Source organism: Aythya ferina (genome assembly GCF_964211825.1).
Source record: "Aythya ferina genome assembly, chromosome: Z".
In the NCBI taxonomy this organism is placed as follows: domain Eukaryota; kingdom Metazoa; phylum Chordata; class Aves; order Anseriformes; family Anatidae; genus Aythya; species Aythya ferina.
In genome coordinates, this window is record NC_140299.1 from 63,872,566 (window position 1) to 63,891,184 (window position 18,619).

General features: G+C 38.4%; 1 long non-coding RNA gene across 1 annotated transcript; it reads right to left on the reverse strand.

Annotated features, from left to right (window-relative positions):
* Positions 1–1,389: 1,389 nt before the first annotated feature.
* Positions 1,390–9,352, reverse strand: LOC311427697. The gene is made up of 2 exons (XR_014687499.1): positions 9,227–9,352; positions 1,390–2,083 (listed from the first exon to the last, which is right to left on the reverse strand). It is a non-coding gene; the product is annotated as an uncharacterized lncRNA (long non-coding RNA).
* Between the last annotated feature and the right edge of the window lie 9,267 nt (positions 9,353–18,619).

Sequence of the window (18,619 nt, forward strand, 5' to 3'; positions counted from 1 at the left end):
TCTCGGTCTTTCCAATCTCTGCTGCTGAAATTAGACATTAAGAAGATGCAGAAGTACTTCATCGTTGTCTAGAGCTGGACTGCCTTAGGAAAGCGAACACAGGAAGTAGTTGGACAAACAGAGAAATGCTCTCTAGGCTGCAAGAGTCTCACCTAATGAGATTCTAAAAAAGAACTTCCCATCTACTCCCAATTATGGTTATGTTCATGAGATTTTCACATTGGACATTTTCACATTTGATTATTTCAGATGTATTTTGAGATGAACTCCTGGACCCAGTGACTCACTGACTTTCTTTTTGATTTTAGAAAGCCTAGTTTTTAATCCCAATATTCTAACATACAATGAATGAAGATAATCGCTGAATTTCACATGCAGCAAGTGTACTGTGAGAATCCAGCACAGTGGATTTACCAGTACAAATCAAAGGCAAATACACTTGAGCTTGAGAAATGGCACCTATTTAAAAGCCAACTAAGACAAAGATCAGAATGAGCAAATAAGAACATCGGGGGAGGATTGTACATACTTGTGCTATGCCTCACACATTCATAAGTATAAAAAGCATGTGGTTTGCAAGATTTGCCTTTTCTTGAACATAAAGAGCTCCACATTGCACTTCAGGCCTCAGAAATGAATAACTGATTTCCAACAGTTCCGCAAGGAGTAACTTCACCTAAATTACAGTTTAAGAAAGAAATATTTAAGGAGCTTGTTTTGATATATTTTTGGCAGTAGGCCACTTCAGTCAACACAATCTCGTCCTGTCTAGCCATATTAAAAACATACATGGTAGGCCCTGAAAAAGCTGGTACATGCTTACAACTGCACATCCTGGCATGAAAGTTTAAAACATTGATCATTAGACCATTCTATGAAAAGCTGCTTCTTAATATATATCACTTGGAACAAAAAAAAAATATAAGAAGAAAATAGAAAAATCTTGACAATATGTTTTATTCTAATTTGTTACAGTCTTTGATTAGCACTTTCTAAACGTATTGCGAAGCATTTGACAGACCTGTATGTGCGAAGCATGCCCTAAGTACATTTTCTCTGTGATAAACTGTCAAAGACTTAGAGACACCTGGCTTGTTTTGTCTGGGCTCAGCTTCACAATAAAATTGTTCTATTCCTTCCTCCAAGGATTAAGACAACGTCATTTGGATGCTTTTGGATGCATTTGGATGCTTCCTAGATGACCAATAGCATTTAGAAAAATAAATGATTTTAAAAAATCTGTAAATGTAAGGAGAAAAAGGAAATTAAGTTTTTATTAAAACAGATAACAGGATTGCTATCAGTACAGCAGTTTCCTATTGCCTGCTGAGCACAGTAATGAGGATTCAGGACTCTGTAAATGATACATTGTCAGAAAAAGACTCTGGGTGCACAGCAAGAGCTATATAGCAGCTTTATTTTCCTGCAGAACCTAATCTTATGAAACATTTATTTAAGAAATACCAATCAATTAAAAATGTGTGTGCATGCATGTGTGTGGACATGGTTTTTAAAAATCCTTGCTTCTTAGAGATGAATATATTATTTACAAGTATCCCTAGAATTAAAAGAAAGTGTCTTTGAAAATGATAAGTAAGGAATATATTAATCTATGCTCCAAAGAGAGGTCTGTGCTCAAAATAATAAAGTCCATAAGTTCTGAAGTTAACTGTATGTGCATAATAAAATAAACAGTAATTGTCACTGCTTGTCTCATTTAGTGTGCTCAGATTCTGCTTCGAGAATCTGACCAGCATTGTTGTAAGCTGCCGATATATAATTGAAAAAAATTGCCGTGGAATTCATGTCACACTACGGACAGGCTGAGTGCTAGCAGAAGGTATTTGTCCATTAAAAATATCCTCGATCCAACACTTTTGTCCCTTTTACATACTCTGAACTGCTTTCACCTGAGAGATGGAGACCCAGTTTTGTGATGTTCACATGAGGTTTGCCTCCGCTCCATGATCAACTGTGTTTTAGCCCATAGCAGCCATATTCATACTGTCCACAGCTGTTCAATGTCTGGCAGCTTGTTTCCCTCAAAACGAGCAACTGTTCAGAATCCTTCTTCCTCTTCCTCCTAAAAATGCAGCAAGTAAAATTTAAACATTGAAACAATCCTAATTTTATTTAATATTTTTCTCATTTGTTAAATATTTGTGATGTTTCAAAAACAATTCTATCATATTTACAATATTCACTTCTCATAATCTGCCCTTCCTGCTGCATCTCCCATCCTTCATCCTTCTTATAAGCATTAGGCAGGAAAAGAAAACAGGGGAAGACCTGTCCTTCTTTTCAGCCTCTTCTGATTAGAGATAAGACCATACATTTGGAAAGATTTAGAACATCCAGTTTATTGACATTGTGGACAGGGGAGGAAAGGTTATGTCACTGACAGACCAGGCTTATCCAAGCTTATCCCTGACAGCCACTGGCAGTTTAGGGCCCACATTAATAATATATGTGCTTTCCTTCTTTGGTGCAACCTGGCACAGGCCCAGTGTATGAATACAGGAGGTGGTTTTGCTCCAGTTATAGAAGTGAAAAATGGAGAGACCCGATCTGGGCTTAATCTAGCTGCAGCAAAAAGAACAGAGTTGACTGGTACAGCAAAAGACATGTTTTACTAAAGCCTTAACCTTCATACAGAAGGAACAGTGGAGCCAAAGCTTAATGAGTGGTCCAGGGTACTTGCCCTAAGTAGCAGAAAAATCGTGTCTTTTCAGGACTAAATACAGGCCTTTTTGCCATTTCTATCTTCTTCTTAGGGACAAGTTTATAATTTTTATAATTTCACCCAATGTTGCTTGCATTTTCTAATTCTCTTTTGTGAGGCTGGTTACTAACACTTTGTGGACTGAATTTGGTCAGAGGAAGAAACACTGACACTGCTGTGAGTCATGTACCCAGAGAGACGTTATTCCCATTCCATTCACTCCCCCATGCCTTTTAATTTTTAGGTCAGTCCAGTTCTCACTTCTTCTCCACAGCTTTACCTATCTATCAGCACAAAAACATCAACACAAATGCTCATTATATTGTGAAGTCTGGTTTCTGCAAACTATCAACAGCTGACTGCACAGATCATGACTCTCCTTTTCTGCTTGCAGAGGTTAGCTGATTTGGCTTTATAAAAGGCCATGAGTAAAGGAAACTACTTTTAAGATTTTATTTAAAATTCAGAGCACTCAGGGACTATGACAGAGTCATGCATTCAGAATGAGACAAAGCAGTAACCATGAAGAATGTAAAATATATTAGTCTTCATTTAAAACCTGGGAAGTCACTATTCCTCTTTTATATGCTTGATTGGTAATTTTGTGTGCATTAGTTTCAGAAAGTAATGTTTTGTATGAGTAGATTTTGCCAATAAAATGTCACACTAACTAAGATGAGGAGAGTAAAATATCTGTAGCTACGGTTTTCACATAAAATAGCAATAGATTCAATATTATGTAATTACAGAGACTGAGAGAAATACAGTGTAGTGAATGCTAATATGCTCTGTTTTGTAATCTGAAGAGGTATTAAACTTTTTATTTATTTCATTGCACTGCAAATGTGCTTATGCAGGGCAGCACTGTCAAGGCCCTAGTTGATAGGAATGTATAAAAAGGTAAGAAAGTACAAGGATCAGCTGGGATCACAAAACTTAGCATTTTTCCATGTAAGCTATTATGTGTGAGAGCACCTGGAATAAACAGCAAATGCTCAAATATTTTTCTGTTTTCAATCACTTGATTTACCACAGTTAACTTGAAGTTTTATGGATAGAACAGGAGAACTAGTTGCTGCTGGCTGTGGTCATTACCATTTTTGTCAAACAGTCTCTAGCCAGAATGCAGCAGGCATACCTTTGTGTATTGACACTTTGTGCTGCTGTCAACAGTAATTGGTATTTTCTTTAGGAAATTAAACAGTTATGGAGAATTTTAAAAATTCAGTAAAAAGAACAGGACACAAGGTCTGTCACACACAGAACGTGAGAACAGTGTTCTCGCAGTTCCTTCTGTCCTATTCATAACATGCAAGGGACATAAAAACACAATTTTTGGACAGAACTATTTATGACCTTGACATCCTCCTGGGCTAACAGAAGAATGTCTATACTATGTATTTGATAAAGAGGATATCTTGTTGTAGCCACTGGTACAAAGATACAAGGTGTTAGTATCTAAGGAGAACCTTACTGAACACTTGAGTTTGCAGAAGCAAACCAAAAATACGCCTTCTAGGTCTGTTAAGGGAACAGTCACAAAAGGCGTCTGCATTGTGCACAGATGTAAGGGTTTTGATTTTGTTTTGCAAGAACAGGTTTTTGTTGTTTTGAGCTTGGTCAATTATTTATCTTTCTTTCCTTTTCTGTAGCATGGTGTGAATCATGGAGACACTACCTTGATTTCAGGGGCACTTACGTTTCCAGTTCAGCAACCTACACAAGCACATTAAGAGTTCCATTCAAAAACAGAACTGAACTACATCTATATCTGCATGCAGAACACTTGGGTCAAAACTTACACAGTGCTCTGAGATATTCCAATCAGAGGTAATAAATACCATGATTAGAAATTTTGTTTTGTATCTTCCTGGTAGGAATAGCTAATATACAAATAGCCATTATATAAAAATTTCTTGCATGTTATCTTTTTGTGGATGTTTTTAGAGGAAGTGAAATCTCAATATATTTATATATATAAAAAAATAAAAAATAAAAAAAAAATCAGTTTAAAATATCTGATAAAATTTAAAATAGAAATTATTTTTGTCAAACATTAATTTGCAGCATCACAAGCAATGGATTTAGAAAAGAAAAAAAAAAAAAAAAAAGAAAAAGAAAACAGTTTGAATTTAAGGATAAAGTTATGGATAAAGGACTATAAAGTAAGTGATGGCAATTTGAATAGATGATGTATTTTTTAAGACCATTGACCACTGAATTAAAATTCATTCACTGGAATATACCACAAATTTTTCATGAGGCAGAGAAAAAGGCATTTCCAAAGATTCTGACACATAACTAGTCCTCTAAAAAGTCAAGATCCATCAGTTAAGCTCTTTATCTCTTCAGCAGTTGCTATTTGATTTTTAGCCACTGACTTTGGACAGCAACTTCAATCACAGTTTGCAGGCAAGTGCCTTTATGCCAAGAACAACTTTGTTTGGCAGTGGGAGCTGACACATGTGCTTTAGCTCTCCCGTAGTACCACATGTGTCTTCTAAAAACTGTGGTCAGAGACCATAATAAAGATCTAGCTGTTACAGCATATTAGTGAGGAAATATATAGTCCCTGACTTTAGGTCTGGAAAAGGATCTAAGCTTGGAGATTTGTTTTTAACTCAGGCACCCTTTTTAGGTAGCATATTTCAGTCAGTTTTTGACAGAGTTTATTTGAAATGTTTTGGTACCAATACTTAGTACAGTTGGGTGACAGTTTTCAGATAACAACTCTTTCACTGAATGTGTCATGCGGTCAGACAGAGTTCTCAGGCCAAAGAGTAAAACAAATGAGGGAAAGGACGGAGGACTGAATCCCAGCTGTCCTAAGGCTGTTCACCAGCTGGTGGTTCAGGCACTCATGAAGAACCTAGGACAACCCTGCTGCTGTGAACTGATTTCTTAGTTGTTATACTTAATTTATGTTTTTCTAACTCTCTTATGTTTTCCACTTGTAATTTAGTGGTGAACTTACACTTCCTATGCTAGAGCTGAATGCCCAGTATCAACATTATCTAGGCAAGGACAAAAATAAATAAATAAATAAAATAGAGTCTTTCAATATACCTTACAATTTTCATACACTATTGATTTCCCAGTAGTCTCATCAAACAAAATCTTAATTCAGGAGGTTGATAGAAACCATTCTGTTTTACCCTAAAAACTGTTTTGAATAGTAAAAGATTGCTTTTAGTTTGTTTGATTGTTTTTACAGCAACAGAAAACCATCCTTCATTGTTATCTGATCAAGGTGTCTAAACAGATTCCATCTGACCTATCTGATGGGGGTGGTTATTTTTTTTATGAAATCAGTCTTTGCTCTGAAAATCTGCAGATTTAATCTTTGAGTAAAAATATCTGTAGAAATTTATTATGAGAAGGAAATTCAAAAAGTATGTATTTTCTAATCTCATCCAAAATATACCTTTAAATTTTATCCCAACAGAATTAAACCTAAAGGAAATATATATTGAAGTTTTGTTTTTCCTAAAAATAGTTTTTATCAATGAGCATAGGTATGTCCTTAGGCAAACATCTCTTTACATACTTCCTCCTACATATACAGCTTTTTGTCACAAGAACATGTCTTTGTCACAAGTCTTAGTAGGTCAAGCATACATTTCATAATATCTTTGTAATATTAATAACATTCTCCATTAGTTGCCAGGAAAAAAAAATAATTCATTTCACTGATAATGAAGCAATCTTCAGCACAATGTCAAAACATCCTAAATGGCTAATGGCTTCTCTTGTGATCCATCTGCTGGACATACTTCCCCTTGGGACAAAAAGGGAAACCTTTTTATTAAATGCAAATCAGTGTTTAGATAAACGCTAGCCAGATGAAGAGGAAAACACTCTGACACCCTTCAGGTCTGGGGACTATAAATCTGCTCAGTCCATGTCAAGTGTACTGTTTTTTACACAGGCAACCATCGTGAATGTCTAGCACTGCTCCTAACTTCATCTCTAACTGAGGGGAAAACAAATGCTTACTTAAATTGTGATTGTGAACACATACCATGCATCTTTTATTATATCTTTATTTTAGTAGGAGCAGCCTCTGACACCAGTGAGAAGTAGAAATGTGTTCTGGCCTTACAAGAAAAAGAAGCAGGAGGGCTGTAATATCATAAGCAGTTACTTTAAGGAGAGAGCAATGATTCCTCTCCCTGGAGGCTGCTGTGGAAAATGCTGGTTGCATATGCCAGTCCTGGCCCAGAGACAGCTAAGGGACTTAGGGGTGCCAGATACAGCTTTTGCATTCAATGAAGATCCAGTGTCTAAGGCACTAGTAAGAGAGATGCTTTGCTCTATGACTGGCTCCACTCCACCTGAAATAGCAGCTCAGACTGTCCTTTGGACACCTTCTTTTCACACATTTTTTCTCCATTTTGTCTTATCTTCACTCCGCAAGACAAAATTTAGTAGCACATGCATTTCAAAAATGACATTATTGGTGCACAAGAATACTTATGCCAATCTAATAACCTATACCTAAATGAGGACTAGAGTCTAAATCTTTAGGCTTTTTCTGTGGGTATTTCATCACCATTTTCCACCAATTTTTGGAGATAAAAAAGATGAACAGTCGTATAGCTAAACTCCAATCGCACTATAAATCACTTAAATTCACAACCAATGGGACCCACTGACAGAAAACATTATGCTTTATTTGCCATGTTCAAAAATATTGACTTGAGAAGTTGGTAAAAATGCTGACACAGCTATTATTTCTGAATAGCAATAATCACAACAAAAGTACTTAATACACTTGGGCTAGCTGGACAATACAGCCATTCTCATCACCTGCTCTCTGTTGTCTTTCCTAGAGGCTTGGAGTGATTTTGAGCAAGAGCAAAAGATTTTCTTTACCACCACCCCTGCCTCTGAGCATGTGTCAGACACCTACCTTACCATTGTGCTGCACATATTTAAGTGTATCTGCTGCATACACAGTGTTCATGCTGCACAAAAATCACTAAATCAGCATCAAGAAAAATTCATCTTTTCCTAAGAATATTGAGTTTTCTGAGGATAGAAAGAAAAGCAGTGTGTAATTGTGTAGCAGGTCCAGTGCTTCTTGGTAATTGGGATAAAGCATGTGACTAAGCAAATCCATAATTTTCAGGAAATGCCATCATGGGGGAAGGGCTGCGGCATTACCTCTTCCCTTCATGATGGAAACAAAGCTAATATCCAATTTTATAAAATAGCAAAGTAACAAATATAGAACTTTCCTTCTGTAAACAAATTAATACTTATTTGTTTTAGAAACCTTTATTTCCAGAACCATTAACAAGAGAATTTTTCTTGATTTGGCCTGGAACATTATGGCAATTCCAATGAGCCTTAAAGGTTTTTCCATGTTCCATTTGAAGCCAGTATCAAACATCTCAGTTTTTTCTCATAGGCTTCACAATCCTTAAATGACTTTCTGCATGCTCTCAAACATATTTGCATCAGCACCTGAAGGAACACCATCTTGAGGCCTTTAAATTAATCCCATTAAATATATAGTTTCCTTGAACATAATACTGGCTGAAAACAATCTGTTCAAACTGCCATGGTCTAAAGTGCTTATTTACCTTTGTGGGGTATTATCCTTACCACTAGTTCCATCAAACGCACTTTCCTTTGGTTAAAGGAAGTTATGGTTTTCCACAATGCTTTTCTTCCAAACTGACAGATCTTGAATTGAGTGCTCTAAAGCACTATGATCAAGCAATGATGTGAATTTGCACAAAGCCATTGAAACCCTCCCCACTTTGTTCTCAATTTGCAAACCATGTATTTGTAACTGATATATATATATATATGTCTTTGTTCATATTTGTTTGACATGCCCCTTTTGGCAATAATAAATGGCTTATGGTTTGACTAACTGTAAAATAGCTATATGTTATGGTAGAGGTCAAGGGGGGAGATGAAAGAGAAAAAGAAAGATAAAATGAAAATGAAAAGAGGAAGAGGAAGAGAAAGGGGGAGGGGGAGAGGGAAAGAGGAAAAGGGGAAAGGGAAAGGGAAAGGGAAAGGGAAAGGGAAAGGGAAAGGGAAAGGGAAAGGGAAAGGGAAAGGGAAAGGGAAAGGGAAAGGGAAAGGGAAAGGGAAAGGGAAAGGGAAAGGGAAAGGGAAAGGGAAAGGGAAAGGGAAAGGGAAAGGGAAAGGGAAAGGGAAAGGGAAAGGGAAAGGGAAAGGGAAAGGGAAAGGGAAAGGGAAAGAAAAAAAACTTCCTACAGAAATTAACTAAAGTCCTAGTGTCTTCCCTTCAGTGTATTTGCTGGTAGAAATTTTGTGTTAGCACTGAGGCCAGATACTGCTGTCTACTTCTGAAAAACTAGCAAGAGTACACATCCCAGGAGGTACCCACTATGTAGGTACTTTCAGTTACATTTCTAGTTATACAAGCAGTGTTTGCAAAAGCAAAATCTTCCCCCATTCCCTTGACTGTGTCTCATTTCTCTGGTTTAAAACTCCCAACGCTTAGCCTTTCATTCTTCTGACCTTGTTTTGGCTCATACCTCTCCCTGGAAAATGCTTCTGATGGGTCTTTTAAATGTGAGACTGAGCTCTTCTGATGAGATGAGCCTTCAGTGTTAGCAATTGGATTAAAGCTGTGCTAAAGTCAGTAACTTCAGGCATAGCAGGAGAGGCTAGTTCTCACCATGTTGCCCATGTGATGCATGAGATCAGGTTTCCATTGGTCTCACTCTCAGAGAATACAGGGTGTTTACATAGTAAAACTCGAGGACTTCTGAGTCAAACTGTCAGATTCCTCTGCATCTATAATTGTCAGAGGTGTCACACTGAGAGATCTCCTCAGTTTCAGTGAAATGATACAGGTATTTCTGGCATTACAAGGGAAGTGCCTAGGCATGATTTTGCAGAACAACAACTGCAAATTCAGAGCTTATTACACAAAACCTGGATACTGCTCAGCTATTTCTTAAAACTGTAGTCTATCTCCTGTCATGTGGTTTAGGTGGGATATAAAGCAGTAACAAACTGTTAAGTTACACCTGTAAAGCTCGTTGTAAAAGTGCCTAACATAAAGTGGATAAGAGGGAAAATAAATCATTTTAAATCCTCAGCACATTTTGGTATGGTTTGCCTGGATTTCTCAGTCATTAACAAAAAAATATCCTATATTACTGCTCCTTCTTCTGCCTGCAATGTATTTTTGTACACTCTGTGGTGGTTTTACTCAGGTGGGCAGCCGAGCTCCGCCACAGTCGCTTTCTCATGCCCCCTCCTCAAAGGGAAAGGAGAAGAAAATACAACACAAAGAGCTCAAGGGTTCAGATAAGGGTGGGGAGATCGCTCAACAATTACTGTGATGGGCAAAACAGTCTCAGAGTAGGGAGATAGTAAGATTTATTGCCTATTACTAACAAGCTAGAGCAATGAGAAACAAAGGAAAAAAATTAAAGACACCTTTCCCCCATCCACCCTTTTCTACATCCTCCCACCTGAGTAGCTCAGGGGAATGGGGGCTGTGGTCAGCTCCTGATGCTTCATCTCCACCGCTCCTTCACAGCCACTCCCTGCCCCTGCTCCCCATGGGGTCCCTCCCAAGGGTGCCGTCCTTCCCAAACTGAGCCTGCAGGGGCTGCCCATAGGCAGCAGCTCTTCAAGCACTGCTCCCACACAGCTCCGTCCCACAGGGTCCATCCATCCATCCCCCAGGAGCAAACTGCTCCAGCACGGGTCCCCCACGGGTTCGCGGCAGCTCACCCCAGACCCCCTGCTCCTGCGGGGACTCTCCATGGGCCGCAGCCTCCTCCAGGCCACATCCACCTGCTCCACCAGGGGCTCCTCCACCCATGGAGGGGCTGCAGCGTGGAGATCTGCTCCATGTGGGACCCATGGGCTGCAGGGGGACAGCCTGCTCCACCAGGGGCCTCTCCCTGCAGAGCCCACAGGGGAACTGCTGCTGCCTGCCTGCAGCACCTCCTGCCCTCCTGCTGCACTCACCTTGGGGGCTGCAGGGCTGGCTCTCACCCCTCTCTCCCAGCTGCTGTTACCCAGCATTTTTATTTTTTTTTATTTTTTCCTGTCTTAAATACGCTCTCACAGAGGCACAAACAAAACACTGCTTATTGTCTCAGCTCTGGCCAGTGGTGGGGCCCTTACCTAACATGGGGCAGGTTCTGGATTCTTCTTGCAGAACCTCCCCATATGCCCCACCCACCACCAACACCTTGGCATGTAAACTCACTGCAGACCCCTCCTTCCACACCCTTGTACCTCACAAGCACAGCTCAGCAAGAACCTCTCCTTTCCTTATGAGTGTGGTCATCCCTGGCATCAACTAACTGATAGATGGGCTGTGCCTGGAATGTTTTGCAAAAGGGCTGTAGGGCTTCCCTACATGGTCATGCATAAACCTAAGTATATGCTTAGGGTAATCATTGTTGGTTTCAGAACAGTGTAAGTTGCTGGTAGGGCAATGTACTATCTTTTCCTTAGGGTTGCACACTATTTCCCCTAGAAAAAAAAAATTAATACCTGTTTTGTCATAACAAGTGTACTGGAAATATAGTATATTACATAACCACAAATTACTTTCTTAATACATGGTTTATACATAAAAATTTAAAATATTATTTATGTAGATAGACTAACCTCTCCAAGAACACATCCTTTAAACTCTGTACATATTTTTTGTATGAAGAGATAGGTCTTCAGTAACAGTTTGGGGAATCAAGGTTGTATTAGTACCATATACGTACAGTCTGATCTCTTTCATGTCTGGAGGCAGAAGTTTCCAAAAGAAAGCCTAGAGTTCAAAGGTTTATGGGATTTTTTCTTACATATGTTTTTCTGGCTTGGTGTATTTGAAGATGTTTTCAAGCACCATTTCACCTTGATAGGTCAAATGTTTTCCAGTTTATTGATATATTACTGTACTTAAAAGACAAAAGACTTTCCTAAGAAAAGCACTTAAAAGTTCTACACAAGCATGAAGGTTAAAGAAAGCTTTTTTTTTTTTTTTTTTTTTTTAATGAAGGACTGAAAAAAAATAGGAATACTTTGGGAAAAGTATAAAGAAAGAGAAGTGAGTAGACTTATGAAAAAGTTTATATCATAAAGAAAGAAACAGTCTTCCAAGTGGGAACTATGAACCTGTAAGAGTACTGAGAACAAACACACTGGGACAATTTTTCATCATAATACTAATGGTAAGAATTATCTATGCTGTTCCTGCTGTTTCTGATGAAATTTGTGTAATTCTTCCTGCTTTGGCCAGAAGTGCTGTAGAGCATATACAGAGATGTGTTGAATCACACATAGATTTCTTTAATTGAATCAGCTCTACTCTCAAGGGAGTTAGTAGCAAATCTGTAAATCTTTCCAGCAGCTCTCTGCATTTGAGGAATGATTGAAAGTATAGCTCCTAGTCAAATCAATGGTGAATTTGTCATTCACTCCAAAGTACCTGGGAGCAAAAGGCATGCCTGTAGCTTGGAAAAAAATGTTCCAAATATATACATACTTCAAAAACTACATCAGATATTTATGTTGTAGTTCACTTTACATTAAGCACATTTTACAGTAGGTAAAGAACAGATGGGGTCTTCAAAATAAAGAAACTAATGATTAAATGATATCCTGGGTCTTTCCAATGCTACAAAACTAATGTAAATGCTAAATGATAGTAAAAACAATGGAAACCTTAATACAGTCTTTCACTATTTTTCATTACAGTTCATTGTGCATTACAGTCTAGCTTTTGATCAAAGAAAAGATGAAGGACCCAATAGCTAACTGTGAATGAAAAGGTTTCATATAAATGAATCTGTATCTTGAAACATGAAGCTTTGTCCTTACCTGGAAATGATGACAACAGATAGTGTTGGGCACATGATTTGACAAATACTACTTGCAGCGGCAAAGCCAGTCATTCAGTCAAATGTGGGCTCACATTACAGACCAGACTGAAGAGTTGTCAAGGTGACTTGCAAATCTCTTTTAAACCTAAGGCAGCTTTCCAATCCAGCTCACCAAGCTACCCGCATGTACAAGACTCTATACAGATGTCAAAAGAAATGCTCATCAAACGACATTGCAAGGTTTATTTAATGTAAAAAATAGTGAAAATAAATAAATAAATAAATAAATAAATCCAGAGAAGAGATGAAAAATTGTTTAAGAAAGTGAGATGGGGAATTTGGGAAACTGCAAGTTTTCTTCTCTTCGGGTCACAGCTTGCATGAGGTCTTTTATGGCATTTCATCCCCAAGAATTGTAATAGGTTTGGAAATGTCAAGACCATGACCCCCACCTGAACTTGAACACTGCAGCATCAAGTGGACAATTTGGAAACACATTTGAAACAGTCTGCAGATACAGATAGGAAAAAAAAAAGAAAAAAAGAAAAAAAGAAAAAGGAAATTTAAACCTAATTTGTTCAATAATGTCAGAAAGAAAAGCCTTTCAATAATCCCAACAACAAAGGAAGGTAGCAACAAAAAGTGAGCCACCAGAAATTGGATTCCTTTGACTTGGCACAACTGCCCTGAAAATGATGTGTACTAAGCTATGGAAGAAGACACTGACCTCTTTAGTCAGAGTTACAGATCCTGTTTCTCTGGCATACATTTCATCTGCCATTTTCTGAAAGTAAAGTTCAATAGCAACACTCCTGTCCTTCAACAGACACCCAAAAAGACTAGATTACTATCAGTACAATGAAAACTATAGTTTTCTTCAAAAGAAAATGGTACTGCTCCTCTTGCTGCTTCCCAGCATGTGGTTTGTTGCAGTGCTGTCAGCTAAAACGTATTTATTAAAAGAGAAAGAAAAAGCAGAACACTAAATACCACTTCATGACAAAAGGAAACGTTAAGAGTGAATAATATATAATCATGGGAATGTCAGACCAGAGGGGACCTCAGCAGATCACCCTGCCCTGAGGCAGGTGCACATTTTCCTCACCCATCTTGTAGTACAGCTACACCACACAACTCAGCAGACACACCAGGTACTAACTTTGGCTCTAGACAGCTGGAATCAATAGAGTCACACAGCTTGGGAGTCAGTTTTTTCTAGCTCAAGTGCTGACATTGTACAGTGATTTTTGTGCTGCAGTAGGAGCAGTGGAGGAAAGATCTGCAAAACACACAAATCCATACATCTAAGCAGATTATTTCCTGGTCAGTTTTTATCACAGAATCACAGAATTGTCTAGGTTGGAAGAGACCTCCAAGATCACCTAGTCCAACCTCTGACCTAACATTAACAAGTCCGCCACTAAACCACTAAACCATATCATTAAGCTCTAAATCTAAACATCTTTTAAAGACTTCCAGGGCTGGTGACTCAACCATTTTCCTGGGCAGCCTGTTCCAATGCCTAACAACCCTTTCAGTAAAGAATTTCTTCCTAATATCCAACCTAAACCTCCCCTGGCGCAACTTTAGCCCATTCACCTTCATCCTTTCAGCAGGCATGTGGGAGAACAGACCAACTCCCACCTTGCTACAGCCTCCTTTAAGGTACCTATACAGTGCAATAAGGTTGCCCCTGAGCCTTCTTTTCTCCAGGCTGAACAAGCCCAGCTCCCTCAGCCACTCCTCATAAGACTTGTTCTCCAGACCCCTCACCAGCTTCATCTCTGGACTCGTTTGAGCACCTCCATGTCCTTCTTGTAGTGAGTGGCCCAAAACTGAACACAGTACTCGAGATGCAGCCTCACCAGAGCCAAATACAAGGGAACAATCACTTCCATAGACCTGCTGGCCACACTGTTTCTTATGCAAGCCAGGATGCTGTTGGCCTTTTTGGCCACCTGAGCACACTGCTGGCTCATATTTATCAACCAATACTCCCAGGTCTTTCTCTTCCAGGCAGCTTTCCAACCACTCATCTCCTATCCTGTAGTGCTGCTTGCGGTTGTTGCGCCCCAGGTGCAGGACCTGACACTTGGCTTTGTTGAACTTCATACAGTTGACCTAAGCCCATTGGTCCAGCCTTTCCAGATCCTCCTACAGAGTCTTCCTACCCTCAAGCAGATCGACAGACACAGCTAACTTGGTGTGGTCTGCAAACTAACTGAGGGTGCACTAGATCCCCTCATCCAGATCATTGATGAAGATATTAAAGAGGACTGGCCCTAGTACTGAGCCTGGGGGACTCCACTAGTGACCAGCCTCCAACTGGATTTGACTCCATTCACCACAACTCTTTGGGCCCAGCTATCCAGCCAGTTTTTAACCCAATGAAGTGTACGCCTGTCCAAGCCAAGAGCAGCCAGTTTCTTGAGGAGAATGCTGTGGGAAACAGTGTCAAAAACCTTACTGAAGTCAAAGTAGACCACATCTACAGTCTTATGATATTAGCCAGTGACTAGAATCTATGAAAATACAAGAACTGTTAGTGTGAAAAATGCAAGTTTTGGTACATGCTGATAGCAGAAATTGCAGTGTATTTTGAAAAATTGTGTGGTCTATATTTGCTCTAGGGTTTCAGAAGAGGGAGAAAAAGTCTATCAGAATTTCTCTATCCACCTCTATTCTAGAGTTTCTTGATTCAAATTAATCAACAATATGCCGTTCCTTTATCTTTCATTGTATTTTCAAAAGTATTAAGTTTTGAAAAAAGCCCCACTGCAGGCTACTCCTCCGTCCTGTCTTCCATGCAAAAACATAGCCTAGTGATGGAAAACTAAAACTGTCACTAAAATATAGGAAGACAGGATACTTCTGAAGTAAAAAAAAAATAATAATAATAATAAAAAAAAAAAAAACTTTTTTTATTATTTTATTATTTTTTATTTTGCCTATTTTCCTTCAAAGGCTACAATTACAAAGTAGAGTTTTAAGTTAGTAAACTAACTTATTCTTTTTGTTAAACAATTCAAATTGACAGAGAGTGAGAGTACATGTAATATGAGCTTAGAAATCTCACTTATCACACTTCAGTTTAGGTCAAGATTGCATTACATAAAGCCTAAGATAGACATAAACTTGATCTTTCATAATGAAGAGATAATAAGTACTGAGAAACAAAATGTGAGAATGCGCAGACATTTCAAAATTTCTCACCAAGAACCACTTCCAAGAAAAACTCTAAAAAGGGATGGGGGAAGGGAGGCAGACAGTCCTACAGTGATTCACACCTTGATTTCATGGCTCATTCACTTCTGTATCAATACTGTCCACACAAAAGATGCACTATTATTTCACATAATGGAGGGGGCAGCTAAATGATTGGCTTCAATGCACACTGCAGCTACTTTGACATTTGTAAAAATGTCCAAACTCAAAGGGATAAATAATTCACAACTTTACTGAAAGATAGCACTAAAAGGTTTTTATAGGTGGATAAAGAAGAATGCAGCTGTAAAAGTCTGGCACATCCAAGCTGCAAAAATTTGTACAAACCTACTGTGTCCTCACTTTTCAAGAGAACTGTTTAACTAAACCCCCCTGGACTTGATTGCTCTTTTTCAACTGCAGTGATCCCTATGTTTAAACATGGGAAGATTAAAAATATACATATCCTTTTCTTTTTTTTTTTTTTTTTTTTGTCAGTAAAATGGATCTGGAGAGGAAGTTTCAGGAAGGCACTGAGAGAGGGGGGGTGGCTTGTATTTTTCTAATTACTTCTTTAAACACATTCTTAAATGGGAAAGAGAATTATAATATAGAGTTCCTGTCTCTGGTTTGACAAATCGACAATTGGTCCATTTTAAAATTAATGTTATGTTTCATTTATTTTCACTTGTTCTTTTAATAGAATATTTTACTCTTAAAATTGCAAGGACAGCTGAAAAGCTTCTTTGAGATGGCAGCAATCTCTGCATTGCAGAAACATCTGTGATGCCTAATTTTGTGAACAATGAATGTAATGGCTTTATTTGTTTCTCGTGGTATCTTATGCATTCCAAACACTTGGGGATACTCATTCAAATAGACATTTATCTGATTTTAACCCTGGACACCTCCTGTCCTGGCCACATTCCTCCCAGTCAGAAATGGGATGCATGTAAAAACCAGTCTTCATCAGATAGATGGACAACTGTTGAAGAATGTAAGAGCAGCCAGTTCTAGACAAATTATATATTTTCCCCCCTTTATGTACTTCACCACCTGAAGCAACAGTAGGTTAAAGCAATAACACTCTCCCACCAATGCAGTACATATGGCCTGAAAAGACCTGGGTCTAGAAGCATCAAACCAAAGACCCCATGTTGCACACAATTATGAGCATTCTGTTTGCTAACAGATCTTTCTTCATGCCGTTAAGAGACTTTATAGTTTTTATGTTTCTTTTTGTAAATTTTCACGTGCTGAAGCTTGCTTTCACCTATAGCTGATACTGTCAGCCCAGAAATTACTGTGGTTTGGGTTATTTTCAAAATGTGTACAATTTGATTATTTTCAATTCCCCCCCCCCCCTCCCCCCAATATTTTCTGGCACAGAGAATTCATAAATTAGCTTCAGACATGCTCTTTCTTTTAGGGCAAGCTCTGGGTTCTTCATTCCTTTCAAATGTTCTTCTAAACCCTCATCCTATTTTTATTTCAGGATTCCCTAAAGCTGCAGTATCCTATCTCTCAGATCTTCACATCTACTATATTATTTGGAAGTTCATCTACTATCTCTGGCTGCAGAGGCACAAATTTACCCTTTTATTCCAGACCTGATTTCCAAACTAACCTCTCATCATGTCTCTTTGACCTCTTGTGGATAACTATCAAATTAAGCTCAAAATGGCTGTATTTTCTTCCTAAGGCATTTTTACTATTTTCTTACTCAATTACTGTGGACGATGGTATCATGTGTATTCATATCACAAAGATGTCATCTTTATCTTGGATTTCTCCTTAGCTTCAAACATCAAGAATATGCCTTAGGTTTTCTCAAAATCATGCTGTGCAACACCTCCAGATATGCTCTACCCCATATCCACAAAAATAACTAGATGTATAAATATATTTTTCTTTTTCTTTCTTTCTTTCTTTTTTTCTTTCTTTCTTTCTTTCTCTCTCTCTCTCTTTCTCTCTTTCTTTCTCTCTTTCCTTCTTTCCTTCTTTCTCTCTGTCTTTACATCTTTCTTTGTGTCTTTCTTTATCTTTCCTCTCTCTCTCTCTCCCTCCCTCCCTTCATTCCTTCCTTCTCTCTTTCTCTTTCTCTTTATTTTTTTTTTTTGGCCAACTGATCATCTAATATCATCATTATTGTAGCTTTTTTTGTTTGTTTGGAATTGACAAAAGAATTCTCAACACATTGGTATGTTCAAAACATTGTTGCTTGCAAAGAAACAGTGCTTCACCTTTTGGAATAGCCTCTCTCTCCTCTACTGTCACCTAAGTGACTTTGTGTAACTGTTTACAGGTTTTCCTTGTCCTGTTTTACTATTAACTCTCATTCAGCTTTGAGAGGTGAAATACCTGATCCAGCTCATTATGGCTTTCTTCATAATTAATCTGGTGAACTTTCAAATAAGCAACCCAGGCTCATGTGTCCTCCCAAGATTTCCTCCATGCCTGGGAGAAGCTTGTAGTGAAAGCTACAAAACTACCACATACTTATTCAAGCAGTTCCCTAAGAGTGCCCTTTCTCTCATGAAAGCTAGTTGATGCTTAGACCATTGGTACATCCAATCTATTAAAAGATTTTTTTAGCTATATCACCCTCTTGTTGATTTGTGCTCCCAGTCTCCCTTATAGGCCAGTTGGCTAGGTAGCCAGAAACCACAATTTTGTGCTTTGCATATGTACTGAGGACACAATGCAGGGAAATCTCAGCTCATGTGTAGGCCCCCAAAATGTGGTCATACACACCCATTAAATATTAGCCATAACACATCACAACAATAATGACCATAAACTATATAAGTGAAAACAACTGCATTTTTAATACTTCTAACATCTTTCTTATGTCACCAAG